Raw genomic sequence first — 17,512 nt, 5'->3', positions numbered from 1 at the left:
TACCCTGTATTCCATATCTGTTATCCATCAAAGCATCTGCTTCCATAAAAAGGAAGAGGCTTTTATGACTGAAGTCACACATAATATTGCTTCTGGCACTATCTCACTAGAGATATTGAAGGTTTCCATTGTTGTGTGGTGATCTTTGCACAAAAGGGTTAGCTATAACAACTGATGAAATGAAGCTAAGTGAAAGTGAATAAGGATGCAACCTAAGGCTTTTTATAATTCTCCAATTCTGGCTTAGTGATAAAAAAGCTTTAGTTTTGTCTGGTTAATAATATTGTGTCAGGAAAGACAGCCTCTAGGGTCAGATAGAAGAATTCCATACACTATGAATCTGACCCATCACTCATCTGTTTGTCATACTGTGGTGTCTTGTGTGTTGCTGTGATGCTGGAAGCTATGCCACCAGTATTTCGAATACCAGAAGAGTCAGTCGCCCATGATGAACAGATTTCAGTGGCGCTTCCAGACTAAAACACACTGGGAAGAAGGACCTGGTGATCTACTTTTAAAAAAACTTGGCCAGTGAAAGCCTTATGGATAGCAACAGAACATTGTCTGATATAGTGTTGGAGATAAGCCCCTCGGGTGGGAAGCCCTTAATACAAAATGTGACTGGAGAAGAGCTGCCTCCAAAAAGCAGAGCTGAAATTAATGATGTGGTTGGAGTAAATGTATCAGGACACAACACAAAATGAGAAAAAACAACTGCAAACATTTCTTAATAATCAGAACATGGAATGTTAGAAGTATGAATCAGGGAATATTGTTGTTGTTATTAGGTGTCATGGAGTTTTTTCCAACACGTAGCAACCTTATGCAAAACAGAACAAAACACTGCCCAGTCCTGAACCATCCTCATAATTGGTTGCAATGCTTGAGCGCATTGTTGCAGCCACTGTGTCAATCCATCTTGTTGAGGGTTTTCCTCTTTTTTCCCTAACCCTCTTACTTTACCAAGCATGATGTCCTCCTCCAGGTGCTGGTCCCTTCTGAAAACATGTCCAAAGTACGTGAGACGAAGTCTCGCCATGCTTACTTTTAATGAGCATTCTGGCCGTACATTCTTCCAAGACAGGTTTGTTCATTCTTCTTGCAGTCCATGGTATATTCAAAATTTTATGCCAAGACCATAATTCAAAGTCATCAATTCTTCTTTGGTCTTCCTTATTCATATTCCAGCTTTCACATGCATATGAGGCAATTGAAAACATCGTGGCTTGGGACAGTTCCACCTTAGTCCTTAAAGTAACATCTTTTCTTTTTAACACTTTAAAGAGAATTTTTGCAGTGGATTTGCCCAATGAAATACATCATTTGATTTCTTGACTGCTGCTTCCATAGACATTGATTGTGGATTCAAGAAAAATGAAATCCTTGAAAACTTCAATCTTTTCTCCATTTATCATGATGTTGCTTATTGGCCCAGCTGTGAAGATTTTTGTTTTCTTGATGTTGAGGTATAATCCATACTGAAGGCTGTAGTCTTTGATCTTCATCAGTAAGTGCTTCAAGTCCTCTTCACTTTCAGCAAGCCAGGTTGTGTCATCTGCATAATGCGGGTTGTTAATGAGTCTTCCTCCAATCCTGATGCCTCGTTCTTCTTCATATAGTCTATCTTCTCAGATTATTTGTTCAGCATACAGATTGAATAGGCTTGGTGAAAGGATACAACCCTGACAAACATCCTTCCTGACTTTAAACCACACAGTATCCCCTTGTTCTGTTAGAGCAAGAAACTAAGTACAGGTTCCTTGTGAGCACAATTAAGTGCTCTGGAATTCCCATTCTTCTCAATGTTATCCATAATTTGCTGTGATCCACACAGTCGAATGTCTTTGCATAGTCAATAAAACACAGGTAAACATCTTTCTGGTATTCTCTGCTTTCAGCCAGGATCCCTCTGACATCAGCTATGACATCGCTGGTTCCACATCCTTTTCCGAAACTGGCTTGAATTTCTGGCAGTTCCCTGTCCATATACTGCTGCAGCCACTTTTGGATGATCTTCAACAAAATTTACTTGTGTGTGATATTAATTAATGATATTGTTTGATAATTTCTACATTTGGTTAGATCACCTTTCTTGGGAATAGGCATAAATATGAATCTCTTCCAGTTGGTTGGCCAGGTAGCTGTCTTCCAAATTTCTTGGCATAGACAAGTGGGCAGTTCCAGTGCTGCAATCATTTGTTGAAACATCTCAGTTGGTATTCTGTCAATTCCTGGAGCTTCGTTTTTTGACAATGCATTCAGCTAGGTTGAACTTCTTCCTTTGATACCATTGGTTCCTGATCATATGCTACCTCCTGAAATGGTTGAACATGGACCAATTCTTTTTGGTACAGTGATTCTGTGTATTCCTCCAATCTTTTTTTGATGCTTCCTGCATCATTTGATATTTTCCGCTTAGAATTCTTCAATACTGCAACTGGAGGCTTGAATTTTTCTTTAGTTCTTTCAGTTTGAGAAATGCCAAGTATGTTCTTCCTTTTTGGTTTTGTATCTCCAGGACTTTACACATTTCATTACAATACTTTGTCTTCTCAAGCTGCCCTTTGAAATCTTCCATTCAGCTCTTCTACTTCATCATTTCTTTGATTTGCTTTAGCTATTCAACTATAAAGGAAGTTGGTAAAGGTGGCTGCTGTAGTTACCTAGTGCTGCCATAACAAAATACCACTAAGTGGGTGGCTTTAAAGAAATTGATTTTCTCACAGTTCAGGAACCTACAAGTCTGAAGGGAGGTCTTGGCAGTGTCAATTCCTTCTGTGAGTCTCTCTTCTAGTTTCTGGAATCTGTTGGCAATCCTTGCCTTTCGTTTGTTTGTAGACAGGTTCTCATATGGCATCTGTCTTCACCCTTTGTGTTTGTCTCTATGTCTACTCTACTCTTTTTATAAGACAGCTCTCAAAAGTGATTAGGTTTAGGCCCCATTCCACTTTGGCATGGTCTCATTAACATAAAAAAAGAAAGCCCCTGTGTCCAAACAGGTCATATTTACAGGTACAGGGGTTAGGCCTTCAATATAACTTTTGGGGGGACACAATGCAATCCTGGGTGGCTATGTACCCAGGAGGAAAAGGTAGTAGATTTCAATTAACAACTAGCTATCTCAGCTACACTTGATTTAGGGCCAACTCTTTTCTCTTATGTAGAGCCCTCGTGGCACAGTGGCTAATAGCAAAGGCTGCTAGCCAAAAGGTTGGCAGTTTGAAACCACCAGGCACTCCTTGGAAAGTCTATGGGGCAGTTCTTTCTACTCTGTGCTATAGGTCGCCCTGAGTTGGAATCGACTCGACAGCTGTGGGCTTGTGTTTTTTGTTTTTCCTTTTCTCTGTATGCAGAGCCCTGGTGGCACAGTGGTTAACAGTAAAGGCTATTAACCAAAAGATCAGCAGTCCGAATCCACCAGCCCTTCCTCAGAAGCCCTGTGGGACAGTTCTACTCTGTCTACAGGGTTGCTATGAGTCAAAATCAACTTGACAGAAATGGGTTTGATCTTTTCTTAGATAGAAAACCCATATAAGTGATATCCACCAACTTAGAACCAACTCCAAGTCTACTTACAAATATTGTGGTCTCTGCAAAGATATATATATATTTTTTTTGTTTGGATTTGTTTTTTCTTACCACCTGCTATCCTAAGTAAAAGCAAGCTAGTTGTAACTTTGATCAAGTAAGATACCTGGTAGTCTAAAAGTATGAGAATGATTTTTCTAAGCTTTGTTATATCTTACCAACTCTTGGCATTTTTCATGCTTGACTGACAAGCTGTTTGTGATTGAACCGTCTTTAGCAAAACAGCCCTTATGGTTCTGGAACTCTTCTTAAAGAGTATTAGACCTTTAATATTAACCATCCTAACTCTCCTCCCCTGTTAATTAAGCAATGGACCCTTTTATTCTCACTGTTTTGACATTTACAAAGTATGAAAAGCATAGTGAACTAATAGAGTTATCTGCTTCAATTTCTTATGTATGCACCTCTTTGGCCCTTTAGGAACATTTCTTAATGAGATTATCAGGCATATATACCAATAAGATTGGGATTTATGCAATTACCTCTCTAATCTCAGCTCCTCATTAGCAAACAGCCTCTTCATCAGTTCAGTGAATTAACTGTTTAGCAAAGGAGAGCTTTCATTGCTTTACCCATTTTTATTTCTAGCTTTTAAGTATGCCATAACAAGACATCTCATTTTCATTATACAGCTGATGTGTTCTGAGCAAGCCTCCTTACATTTAATAAAGAAGAAAAAAAAAAAAACTTCACCATCGAGTCGATTCCAACTCATACCGACCCTATAGGACAGAGTAAAACTGCCCCATAGGGTTTCCAAGGAGCACCTGGTAGATTCCAACTGTGGATCTTTTGGCTAGCAGATGTAGCTGCTGTAGTTCTTAACTACTGCACCACCAACAGACATTAAAGTTAATTTTTGATTAATGTCAAGTCTTTTCCACCTGTCTCCCATACCCCCACGCCATCCCACTTTTTTACATTTCGCCAGCATAGGTGCACTGTAGCTGTCAAAATGAAGCTTACCCCTCCCGAATACTTGTTAACAAACCTAAAGATACACTTTATCTTTATTTGTGAGGAAGAATCATCCCTGTAACCCACATGCATTGGCTCCTAAACTTGTTCCCAAAACAGTATCTTGAGAAGATATATATCAACATTACTCAGAAAAAAATAAAAAGGATGAGGACTGGTATATTCTATCTTTAAAAAAAAAAAAAAAACTGCTGGGCATAAATATGTTTGGTAGGTAAAGCATCAAATAGACCTTGTTGTTGAAAGGGTTTATCTATAGGAATAACCATTCTAAGGCATTATGCTTTTGGAAGGTGCTATGCGTGTAACACAGAAACTCTGGAGACATAGTGGTTAAGAGCTACGGCTGCTAACCAAAAGGTCAGCAGTTTGAATCCACCAGGTACACCTTGGAAATTCTACAGTGCAGTTCTACTCTGTCCTAAAGGGTCCGCTGTAAGCCAGAATCGACTTGATGGCAACAGGTTTTTGTTATGCATGTAACACAGTTTCGAAAGTGCTTGATCTTTTCCCACTCCTGGCCTGTTTCAGCCATTCACTTTTGATTACTTCTCTGTGATATCCAGCATCTGAGAATATCTTGAATTTCCCAAATTTTTAGGTCAAAACATGATGATTAATATGTAATAGGATATTTCCATTATTCCACAAAACTCATACCTTGACAACACTCCTTATATGCTATTATAAGTAAAATATAAATAAAAAGCTATGGATTGCAATGTCAACTTTCTTTCTAAATGATTTTTTTTTTTTAATTGCAGCAGGAGAAAGATTTCTAGGCCTCTCACCTTGCTTATTTCTTTTCTCTTTACCATTAATGAAAGGGGAGCCTTTTAGTATGAAAATGTATTGACGTCATTCTATGAAAGGTATTATACACTGGCTAAGGAAAAGTTTGTTTGCCTCATAGATGCTTCATTCTGCAGGCTCTACCACAACAGGAATTGTGACTATTATTGCCCAGAGACCTGCTGTTGCCATCCTAAGACAAAGCCAGCAGGGAAGACAATCTTCAGAATGGAGCTAGGACTCCAAGGAGAAGGGTGATAGAGAGGAATGATAGAAAAGAAAGACCATGGAAAGCCAGAAAATTAAGGGACTCCAGAAAATCAAGCAGTCAACCAAGGTCACACTGCACTGACTATAATACTAACACTGTCAGGGAAAAAAATCACAGAAAAAGCTAAAACAGCAAGGATGACTTTTATTTTTAAAGGATTATGATAAGAAAAGGAGAAAGACAAGGAGGAAGAAACATTGCAAAGGAAGGGAACCATCACAATGAGAAGGGAAACCAGAAGGGAGTCTGAGTTCCTACTCCGCCTGAAGCAGAGAACTGAGAGTCTGTTAAAAGAAAGGGAGATTGAGCAGTAGTGTGCACAAGTGATTTGCTAAGATTGTGATGGTGTCCATTCTGTCCAGAATCTTCTCTTTTCTTATGATAAGTTCACATGGATCCTGAGAAACACTGGGGGAAAGAGGTCTAGAGACAAAGGTTGGGCACTTGGTAAATAAATAATGTTATTTTCAAAGGTCAGTGACAAAATCTATCAGTGGTAAAAGTAAAATAAATTGAATGCATTCATTTATTTGACAAAAACCAATTAGACAAAAAAAAAAGTGTTCTGATATTGACTGGGTGAGCCTACACTTCCTAATGGAACGATCAGCTTTGACCTTCTAGTAATCCTATGAGCAATCAGATTTAAGATGTTTTCATGCCTCTGCTATCGCTGTCAGTTATTAGAAGCAATTCTCCAAAAAAAAAAAAAAAAAAAGTATTTTGGTCACATATACTCACAATGCCATACAGAAAACGGTAGTGTGAATTCAAGAAGATAAAAATATCAAACCAAACCCATTGCTGTCAAATCAATTCCTTCTCATGGCAACCCTATAGAACAGAGTTGAACTGCCCCATAGGGTTTTCCAAGGAGCAGCTGGTCAATCTGAACTACCCACCTTTTGGTTAGTAGCCGTATCTTGCCATAGCTCTTAACCACTGTGAGAATAAACAAAAAAGAAAACCCGTTGTGGTCCAGTTGATTCTGACTCACAGCAACCCTATAGGACAGAGTAGAACTGCCCCATAGAGTTTCCAAGAAATACCTGGATTCTAACTGCCAACCTTTTGGTTAGTAGCCATAGCACTTAACCACTGCACCACAAGAGCTTCCTACAAGAATAGCTGCTACTTATTCTCAGGGATAGCGTTAATATTTCTCACATGCCTTTTCAATTTGAAATCCCTATGATTCTGAGGAGCCCTGGTAGTCAAGTGGTTAAGCAGTCAGCCGCGAACTGAAAGGGCTGCAGTTCTACTCCACCAGCTGCCTTGCAGGAGAAAGATGCGACAATCTGCTCCCGTAAAGATTTATAGCCTCGGAACCCCCATGGAGGTGATTCTACTGTGTCCTGTGGGGATGCTATGAGTTGGAATTGACTCAGCTGCAATGGGTTTGGTTTCTTTTTTTTTTTTTTAATGATTCTGGGGATGATTCTTGTGGCTTTTTGCATCGAACTTATCAACATATCCTATTTTCCAACTTTCACTTATCTTGCTAACTTCATAATCAAAAGACTGGGCACAGAAGGACAGATAAGAGAGAATTTTGGTTCATTCTGTTCCTGTGACTTGCCTATTACCATGAATACAAATCAACACCGGTAAAGTGAACAACTGACCTTGGTCTTACAACAGAGCTGTAAGGAAATTATCTCATAGCATGAGATTCATCCCCTAAGTAAATGCATCCCTCACTCCTTGGACAGATTACAGAATTATTTCATGAGGAGTTTCACCTTAGAGGAAAAATCTCTAGCAAATGAGTTTTCATTATTTTTTTTTCAAGTAGTACTTTCAATCAATTGCTACATCATCATCTAGAAATAATCTTAGTTGATAAAAAGATGCATATTACTGGCAATGGAAAAAATGTTTCTGTAAGTGATAAACGATTTTCCCACATTTATGTACAAGTCAAAATTATACACACACATACACTCATGTATACATATACATTAGTTGAAGATAACCTAAATTCTTTTGAAATATATAATCACAGGTGTATTATTTCTTAAAATAGTGTCTTAAATTTCTGCAGTAAAAAAAAAAAAATAGATTAACAATCTGAAGTGTAATCTAAAAAAAAACTTATGATTTCCACATTTACATCCTTGTACCAGGCCAATAATATTCAGTGACTGTAAACCAGATAGTTGTTACAGATTTCCTTTATTCTGAAAGCCTACAGTTTATGACCCAAAAATAGAAAAAGAAGAAGAAAGTCAGTGTCTCACATCATCCACACCATAACAGAAATAACAGGAGAGGATTCAAACTAAAACAATAAAGCAACTCTGATGTCCGAGTATTGCATAACTAGGACCCAAGCCCTTTGTGATCTCAGAGCCGTCACGTGTTATTATTGTTGTTAGTTGCCATCAAGTCCATTCTGACTCATGGCCACACCATGTGTGCAGAGTAGAGCTACTCCAAACTGTTTGCAAGGCTGTGACCTTTCAGAAGCAGAATATCATAAGGTGAAAATAGATCTCCACAATTCATTTTAGGGTCACTTGCTATAAAATTTTTAATGAAAGCAATTACTGAGCTCATCCAAGTTAGTCAGATGACATATACGTGTCATTCTTAGGCAGATTGCAAAAAGCAAAGGAGATTTTTGTAGAATACCTTGATAACATATTCAGGCCATGCGTATGAGCAACAGTTGAAAAATAGCTACTCACTCAGTTGAGAAAATTAAAGCTAAACCCTTAGCTTACACTTAAACATTATGTATAAAATTATAAAGAAAATTTTATAACTTATCATAAATTATAAAAGAATATCATGTGTTATAGTGTGAGTTTTTTTTTTTTTAATGAAATCATGATAGTACAAAAGAGAATGAAAAAACAGATGACTTTAACTTCATCAGTATTAAGGATTTATACTCAATGAAGTATGCCAAACTTAAGAGATGAGAAACTAGCAAAGCAATTGCCAGCTCTGACATGTAAAGAGTGTGGAAGCCAGTACTCCCATTCTCACAGGAGAAAACCTCAACAAACTGAAAATCAATGACTTTTCTTAGATTTATCACAGAATTGAGGTCACAGGGATAAACTGATACCCTGAAATATGAAGAGACAGGCAAAGAGATCAGCTTACCTGAAACGAAAGCTGCTGGATCTAGACTAATTGCTGGAGGCTGAGTGTGGACTAGCATGAGGTTTAAAACTCCTGGAGGCTCAGTTTGTGGAAGACCCTTCAATTTTCATGAATTTTACCTGCAGGAACGCCACCAGATTTTCACAGTGAAAATCTGAGAAAAATCTCTTCCTGCTTAGGAGAAAATTTAACATTTTGAAATATGCCTACTGTGTGCCAGAATTTTAGTAACTTTTAAAGGAAGGTACATATAGCAGAGTCTTATCTGACCTGTGGACGGGCAATTAACCAACTGCAATCCCCTGTAGCTTTTGTGTCTCACTTGTCGTTAGTTGCCTTTGAGTCAGCTCTGACTCAGGGTGACCCCATGTACAATGGAAGGAAACCTTGCCCAGTCTGGAACCATCTTTATGATTGCTTGTATGTTTGAGTCCATTGTTGCTGCTGTTGTGCCAATCCATCACATTGAGGGTTACCCTCATTTTTGCTGACACTGTACTTTACCAAACATGATGTCCTACCCTAGAAATTTGTTGCTCCTGATGACATGTCCAAAGTAAGTGAGCTGGAGTCTCTTCATTCTTGAAACCCTGGTGGCGTAGTGGTTAAGTGCTATGGCTGCTAACCAAGAGGTCAGCAGTTCAAGTCCGCCAGGCGCTCCTTGGAAACTCTATGGGGCAGTTCTACTCTGTCCAATAGGGTTGCTATGAGTCTGAATCGACTCGACGGCAGTGGGTTGGGTTAAGGAGAATTCTAGTTGTATTTCTTCTAAGACTGATTTGTTTATTCTTCTGGAAGTCCACAGCATATTCAATATTCTTTGTCAACACCACAGTTCAAATGCATCAATTCTTCTGTCTTCTTTCTTCATTGCCCAGCTTTCGTGTGTATATGAAGTGAAGGAAAAGACCATGGCTTGGGTCAAGCACCTCTTAGTCATCAAAGTGACATCTTTGCTTTTTAAAACTTTGAAGAAGTCTTTTGTAGGAGATCTGCTTAATGCAATATGTCACTGATTTCTTGATGGTTGCTTCCTTAGATGTTGATTGTTGATCTGTGTAAAATAAAATTATTGACAATTTCAGTTTCTTCTTCATTTATCATTACGTTGTTTTATCAGTTCAAGCAGTGACAATTTTTATTTTCTTTATGTGCAGGTGTAATCCACACTGAAGGCTGCAGTCTTTTACCTTCATCAATAAGTGCTTCCATCCATCTTCATTTTTGGCAAGGAAGGTTGTATCATATGCATATCACAAATTGTTAATGTGTCTTCCTCCTCCAATCCTGATGCTATATTCTTCTTCATATACTACAGCTGGACTGTCGTACATAAGGGGAGGGGGAAAAAAAGTCTAGAAACACTTTTGAATAACACTATGCAGGTACTTAGGCTAACTAAAACACTGAGATTTAATCATAAGGTTAGCGAATGCTTCCCCTCTTCCACAGTTTACCACCACATCAACAGGGCTTTAATGTGATAATAAAACTCAGACCAAACCCATTGCCCTCAAGTCAATTCCAACTCATAAGGACCCTATAGGACAGAGAAGTACTGTACCGTAGGGCTTCTAAGGAGTGGCTGTGGATTTGAACTGCTGACCTTTTCGTTAGCAGCCAAATGCTTAACCATCGCGCCACCAGGGCCTCAATGTAATGAGTGAATTACAAATGACAGAGTTGTAAAACACAAGGCTCTATTTAAGAAAGGGTTCTTAGGTACACTCCAAGGCAACAGGGGAGGAAGAAAGACCACAAGAACACTTGAGGAACTGAAGCTTCTAGAACCTTCAGCTACAGCAAACATTAAACACAGTCTAGCTCCTAGGTACAGCCTAATTAGCTTGGTTCCAATTACCTGGTGTATCATGTCTGACTTTCAACAAGCAAATTATAAAGCATGCTAAAATGCAAAAAACAAAATCTGAAGAGACAAAGCAAGCATCAGAACCAGACTCAGGTGTGAAACAAGTTTTAGAATTAACAAACTGGAAATTTATGAAAACTATGATTAATATATTTAGAGCTCTAAAGGGGAAAGTACGTGACATGCACGAACAAATTTATAATGTAAGCAGTGAGATAGAAATTCTAAGAACAATTAAAAAAAATGCTAGAAATCAAAAACACTGTATCAACAATGAAGAATGCCTTTGATAGGCTCATCAGTAGACTGGACGTATCCAAGGAAACAATCACCGAATTTAAAGATGTCAATAGAAACTCTCATACCAAATTAAAGAGAAAACATGAATGAAAAAAAAAGTACAAAATGGAAATACCAGAAGGAGAAGAAAGAGAGAAAGGATCTAAAGAAATATTTGAAGTATTACTGGCTGAGAATTTTTCAAAGTTAATGACAAAAATGAAAGCACAGATTCAGAAAGCTCAGATAACATCAAGCAGGATAAATACCAAAAAATTTACAGATATGCATCCTATATTTAAACTACAAAACCAAAGAAAAAGACAAAATCTTTTTTTTAATTTATTGTGTTTTAAATGAAAGTTTACAAATCAAGTGAGCCTCTCATACAAAAAGTTATACCCACATTGCTCTGTACTCCTAGTTGCTCTCCCCCTAATGAGACAGCACGCTCCTCCTCTCCAACCTGTATTCCCCGTGTCCATTCGACCAGCTCCTGTCCCCTCTGCCTTCTGATCTCGCCTCCAGACAGTAGCTGCCCACAGAGACTCATGTGAAAAGACAAAATCTTGAAAGAAGGCAGAAGAAAAAAATATCACATCTATAGCGGAACAAAGATAAAATTACATCAGAATGAGAAACCACACACACGAAGGTGAGTAAAATATTTAAAGTGCTAAAAGAAAAAAAAAAACAAAACACTGCGTTAGTTTTCTAAGGCTGCTATAACAAGTTGCTATAAACTGGGTGACTTAAAACAACAGAAGTTTATTCTCTCACAGTTGTGGAGGCTGAAAGTCCAAAATCAAGGTGTTTTAAGAGTCATGCTTTCAGAAGACTTTAAGGAAACGTGTGATCCAATTCCTTTATCTTAGCTATTATGGTTGTTGTTAAAAAAAATAGGTGAGGTCAATTTGATTTCAACTCATAGCTACCTTATGTACCAACAAAATACTGTCTTGTTGGCACCATCCTCACAATCATTGCTATGCTTGAGCCCATTGTTGCTGCCACTGTGTCAACTCATCTCATAGAGGGTCTTCCTCTGTTTCACTTACCCTCTACTTTATCAAGCATGATATCCTTCTCCAGAGACTGGTCCCTCCTGATAACATGTACAAAGCATGTGAGATGAAGTCTCACCATCCCTGCTTCTAAGGAGCATTCTGGCTGTACTACTTCCAAGACAGATTTGTTTGTTCTTATGGCAGTCCACAGTATATGCAATATTCTTTACTAACACCATAATTCAAAAGCATCAATTCTTCTTTGGTCTTCCTGACTCATTGTCCAGCTTTCACATGCATATGAGATGACTGAAAACATCATGGCTTGAGTCAGGCGCACTTTAGTCCTCAAAGTGACATATTTGCTTTTTAGCACTTTAAAGAACTCTTGCAGATTTGCTCAATGCAATGCATCCTCTGATTTTTTCACTACTTCTTCCATGGCCTTTCAGTGTGGATCCAGGTAAAGGGAAATCCTTGACAACATCATTTTTTTCCTCTGATTATGATGATATTACTTATTGGTCCAGGTGTGAGGATTTTTGTTTTCTTTATGTTAAGGTGTAATATAAACTGAAGGCTATGGTTTTTGATCTTCATCAGTAAGTGCTTCAAGTCCTCTTCACTTTCAGCAAGCAAGGCTGTGTCATCTGCATAGGGCAGGTTGTTCATGAGTCTTCTACCAATCTTGATGCCCTACTCTGCTTTATATAGTCCAGCCTCTCAGATTATTTGCTGAATATAAAGATTGCATAAGTATGGTGAAAGGATACGACCCTGACACACACCTTCCCTGACTTTAAACCACACAGTATTCCCTTGCTCTTTTCAAACAACTGCCTCTTCGTCTATGCACAGGTTCTTCATGAGCACAATTAAGAATTCCCATTTTTCATTAAAGTTATCTACATAGTTGAATGCCTTTGCATGATCAGTAAAACACAAGTAAACATCTTTCTGGTACTCTCTGCTTTCAGCCAAGGTCCATCTGACATCAGCAATGATATCCCTGGCAGATCCCTTTCGATGTACTGCCATAACCACTTCTGAATGATCTGTAGCAAAATTTTACTTGCATGTGATATTAATTATATTGTTCAACAATTTCCGTATTCTATTGGATTTCATTTCTTTGGAATGGGTACAAGTACGAATTTCTTCCAGTCAGTTGGCCAGGTAGTTGTCTTCCAAAATTCTTGACATAGAAGAGTGAGCACCTCCAGTGTTTGTTGAAATATCTCAACTGATATTCTGTCAGTTCCTGGAGCCTTTTTTTTCACCAGTGCCTTCAGTGCAGTTTGGACCTCTTCCTTCAGTATCGTTGGTTCTTGATCATATGCTAACTCCCGAAATGTTTGAATGTTGACTAATTCTTTTTAGTACAATGACCCTGTAGTCCTTCCATCTTCTTTTGTTGCTTCCTGCATCATTTAATATTTTCCCTGTAGAATTCATCTATATTGCAACTGGGCTTGAACTTTTTCTTCAGTTCTTTCAGCTTGAGAAATGCCAAGTGTGTTCTTCCCTTTGGCATTCTATCTCCTGGTCTTTGCACATTTCATTATAATACTTTACTTTGTCTTCGCAAGTCGCCCTTTGAAATCTCTAAATTCAGACATCAATCCTTCTCTGATCTTCCTTATTCATTGTCCAGCTTTCTCATGCATATAAGATGATTGAAAATACCATGGCTTGGGTCTAAAGAGGTCTTTTGCAGAAGATTTTCCCAGTGCAATAAGTTATTTGATTTCTTGACTGCTGCTTCCATGGAATTTGATTGTGGATCCAAGTAAAATGAAATCCTTGACAACTTTGATATTTTCATATTTATGTATTTCATTAATTACATACAAAATGATGCTCAACATGATAAATTAAGAAATTGCAAAGTAAAGCAATAAAATATCACTGCACACCTATTGTTGTTGTTAGGTGTTATAGAGTCGGTTACAACTCATAGCGACCCTAATGTACTACAGAATGAAACACTGCCCAGTCCTGTGCCATACTCACAATTGTTGCTATGCTTGAGCCCATTGTTGCAGCCACTGTGTCAATCCATCTGGTTGAGGGTCTTCCTCTTCTTTGCTCACCCTGTACTTTACCAAGCATGATGTCCTTCTCCAGGGACTGATCCCTCCCGATAACATTTCCAAAGTAAGTAAGACATAGTCTTGCCATCCTTGCTTCTAAGGTGCATTCTGGTTGTACTTCCTCCAAAATAAATTTGTTCATTCTTTTGGAAGTCCATGGTATATTCCATATACAATATATTCAATACACCTATTAGAACAGCTAAAAATCCAAAGATTGACAGTACCAAATGTTGACAAGGATGTTGAGCAACAGGAGCTTGTGGGAATGCAATATAGTATAGCCACTTTTGAAGACAGGCTGGAAGCTTCTTATAAAGGTAAACATAGTCTTACCTCACGATCCTAGGTATTACACAAATAAGTTGAAAACTTATGCCCACACAAAACCTGCACACAAATACATATAAAAACTTATTCACAATTGCCAAGACATGGAAACGACCAAGATGTCCTTCCATAGGTGAATGAATAAACAACTGTGGTATATCCATACAATGGGATATTATTCAGCAGTAAAAACAAGACATGAAAAGTCATGAGGGAACCTTAAACGTGTATTGGCAAGTGAAAGAAGTCAATCTGAAAAGGCTGTACACTGTATGACTCCAAATACAAGGCAAAACTGTAGAGACAGTTAAAAGATCTATGGCTACCAGAGGTTTTAGGTAAGGGCTAGAGGGAAGAATGGTGAAGCACAAGGGTTTTCAGGGTGGTGAAATTCTTCTTTATGGTACTATAATGTCATGGTAGATACATGACATTTTGCGTTTATTAAATCCATAGAACTATAGAACACAAATTGTAACCATGGATTTTATGTAATAATTATATATCAATTTTGGTTCATTAATTGCAGTTGTTAATTACAATTGTAAAAATGTACTGTTCTAATTTTTTTTTTAATGTATTAATAATAAGCAAAACTGTGAGTCGATGGATATATGGATACTCTTTGTACTATCTGCTCAATTTTTCTGTAAACCGAAACAAAAAAAGTAATTATAGCATCTAAAATTAACAAAACAAAATTATATAGGTTATATGGGAAATTCCCAAATATAAAGATGAAAAACCAGAACATTTAGTAGAAAAATAGGTGAAGGTTATAAATAAGCAATTTGTAGAAGAGAAGTACAAAGAGCTAAAAAATATGTGGTGATGTCTAATTCTGCTAGTATTGAGAGTAATGCAAATTGAAACAAAATGAAATATTTGATAGAAACCTTTTTTTTTTTTTTTTAGTCAGTTAATACCACGTTGTAAGGTCATAAGAGAATGAGAACTACAACAAATACCATCTATGTAAATTAAACATAGAAATTCATCGAGCATCACATATATTTAAGAATGCATACATATACAAAGACATGTATTATACACATTATAGATGTCTATTGCGGAGAGGAAGTACAAGTCAAGATATAAATTGAAAAGAGAAATAACTAATAGTAGAAAGAAGCATACCAATGATGATAATATGCCATGAACTGAGGAATAGAATTACCATATTTTTACGTAAATAATCCATGCCTTCTACATTTGTTTGCCAACCATGCCTTCACCCCGAAGGTATTTTCATAAGTGCCACTATGCCAATTTTCTTTTACATGTTACTATAAAAAAAAATCAGCATAATGCACTTAAGAAAATACCTCACAGGAGGAGGGCGTGATTGGCAAACAAATATATAAGGCACACGTTACATGAGTAAAAATACGGTAATTCAATTCCACGCCTTAGGTTCAAAAATTAATAATAAAATATAATAGAAGGCCTTGCAAACTGAGAAAATTATGTACTATGTCCAAAGTGGCAGATGAAAGATATTTCTAAATGTCTCAGCACAAGCTGTTTCAATGAATGTTGGAAAGTTGGAAATCAAGATGGAAGAAAATAACCAGTGGTCAAAGTGTGCAATTGTAGAAACAATGCCAAAGGCCTAAAATCTCACAAAAATGAAGGAAATAATGAAAAGTTTTAAAGTTTAAGTGGGGCATGAAGGTATAATGATGAAATAATTTGAAATGTCTTCATTCTATTTTTACAATGGAAATGTCCAGTGCTAAAGAATTAAGAATTATGGTAGGGAAAGGATTTCAAAAAGAGATTTTTTTTTTTAATCTTATATGTGAACTGAAAATAATGCTCTCTACATTTTAAAATTGGCCTTGACATGTACATGACACTCAACAATTAACTTTGCATTTGATTATGTGGTGAAATAAGTTCCTTTACGTGGCCTTTTGCCTTTGTTCTTTGGAAAAGCAGTTCGTGACATTTTTCTCGTAAGTCCTGAGGAGTTACCTTTGCCTAGTTTTCTACTCCAGGAGATTTGTTACTTTTGTCCACATATAAGATGATTGAAGCCCAAAAAGAATAAAAAATATACACAAAGTCACACAGCATACTAGCATATCAAGGATTACCCCATTCCAAGTTGACAACTCCTTCTACCACACAAGGTACATTTCACCATTAAACATTACTACTTCCATTTATTCTTCATGAATATTCTGTAGGATGGAGTCTTTGTCAGTGCTAAAAGAGTAATGCTATGTGAGGTCGAAGTTTGCCAGGAGCACCAAGGTTATTCACATTGGGACGCGTCGTGGGAGAATTCAAGCAACATCTGCTGGTCCTCCATGGTCCAGCACACAGAACTATAAAAATGCAAAATGTTCTTTCTTTTTTTTTAAATGAACAACCAGTCCCAAAGGAATCAGTGAAGGGAGAAGGCAGGCTTTCAACTCAACCATAGAATCATTTCAAAACTAATTAGAAGCAACAAATGTGAAAAATAAAAATTTAGTACAGTGTTTTAGAGCAAGAAGAGAATGAATTGGCAGGCTCTGTTATATCCACTGCCAAAGGATATCATCCAGTCCAACACTACTCTGTTTTGTTTGATTAGCATGGCCTTCACTGTACTCATGAAGCAATGTGAAGAGCCTGGTGATACTCTCCTCTCTATCCATTGTAAAATGCCCCTTTGGACTAGTCAATCACTACGTGAAGAATTGTATTCAAAAGCTGAAACAGGCAGTGGAACCATAGCTGAGCCTTTGCGCATGGGTTGTAAGGAGCCCGTGAAATTAGGGGACTCTGAGTCAAAATCACACCCAGCTTCCCCCTTCAGTCCAGCCACTGCTGTCTCAGAATGTAGACCAACAGAAAATTATGACAGAAGAAAGCTAGAATTAGGGAAGACTTATGAGTGAAATAAGAGGTTAGGAGAGCTCCATGGGGACACAGCACCATCTTACAGCCCACAGTTTAATGTTCCATCTGTGATTGCTGATGGCTGACCACCACAATGCTTGATTTCAAGTCCAAAGCAACCTCAATCATTTCTGGAAAGTATCACAATAGCACTAAGGTCTTTTGAAACCACAGTACCTACAGTGGTGAGACATCATCCTACTCTACTCTTCTTCAGTAGATTTGCTTCCACCACTAATTGAAGAAATCAGTCCTTAGTCCTTCTTCTCACACCTATATGCCTAAGAGAAATATCATC

Source organism: Loxodonta africana, chromosome 5 (genome assembly GCF_030014295.1).
Source record: "Loxodonta africana isolate mLoxAfr1 chromosome 5, mLoxAfr1.hap2, whole genome shotgun sequence".
Lineage (NCBI taxonomy): Eukaryota > Metazoa > Chordata > Mammalia > Proboscidea > Elephantidae > Loxodonta > Loxodonta africana.
The sequence above is the reverse complement of the archived record's forward strand: the minus strand, read 5'-3'. Positions refer to the sequence as shown.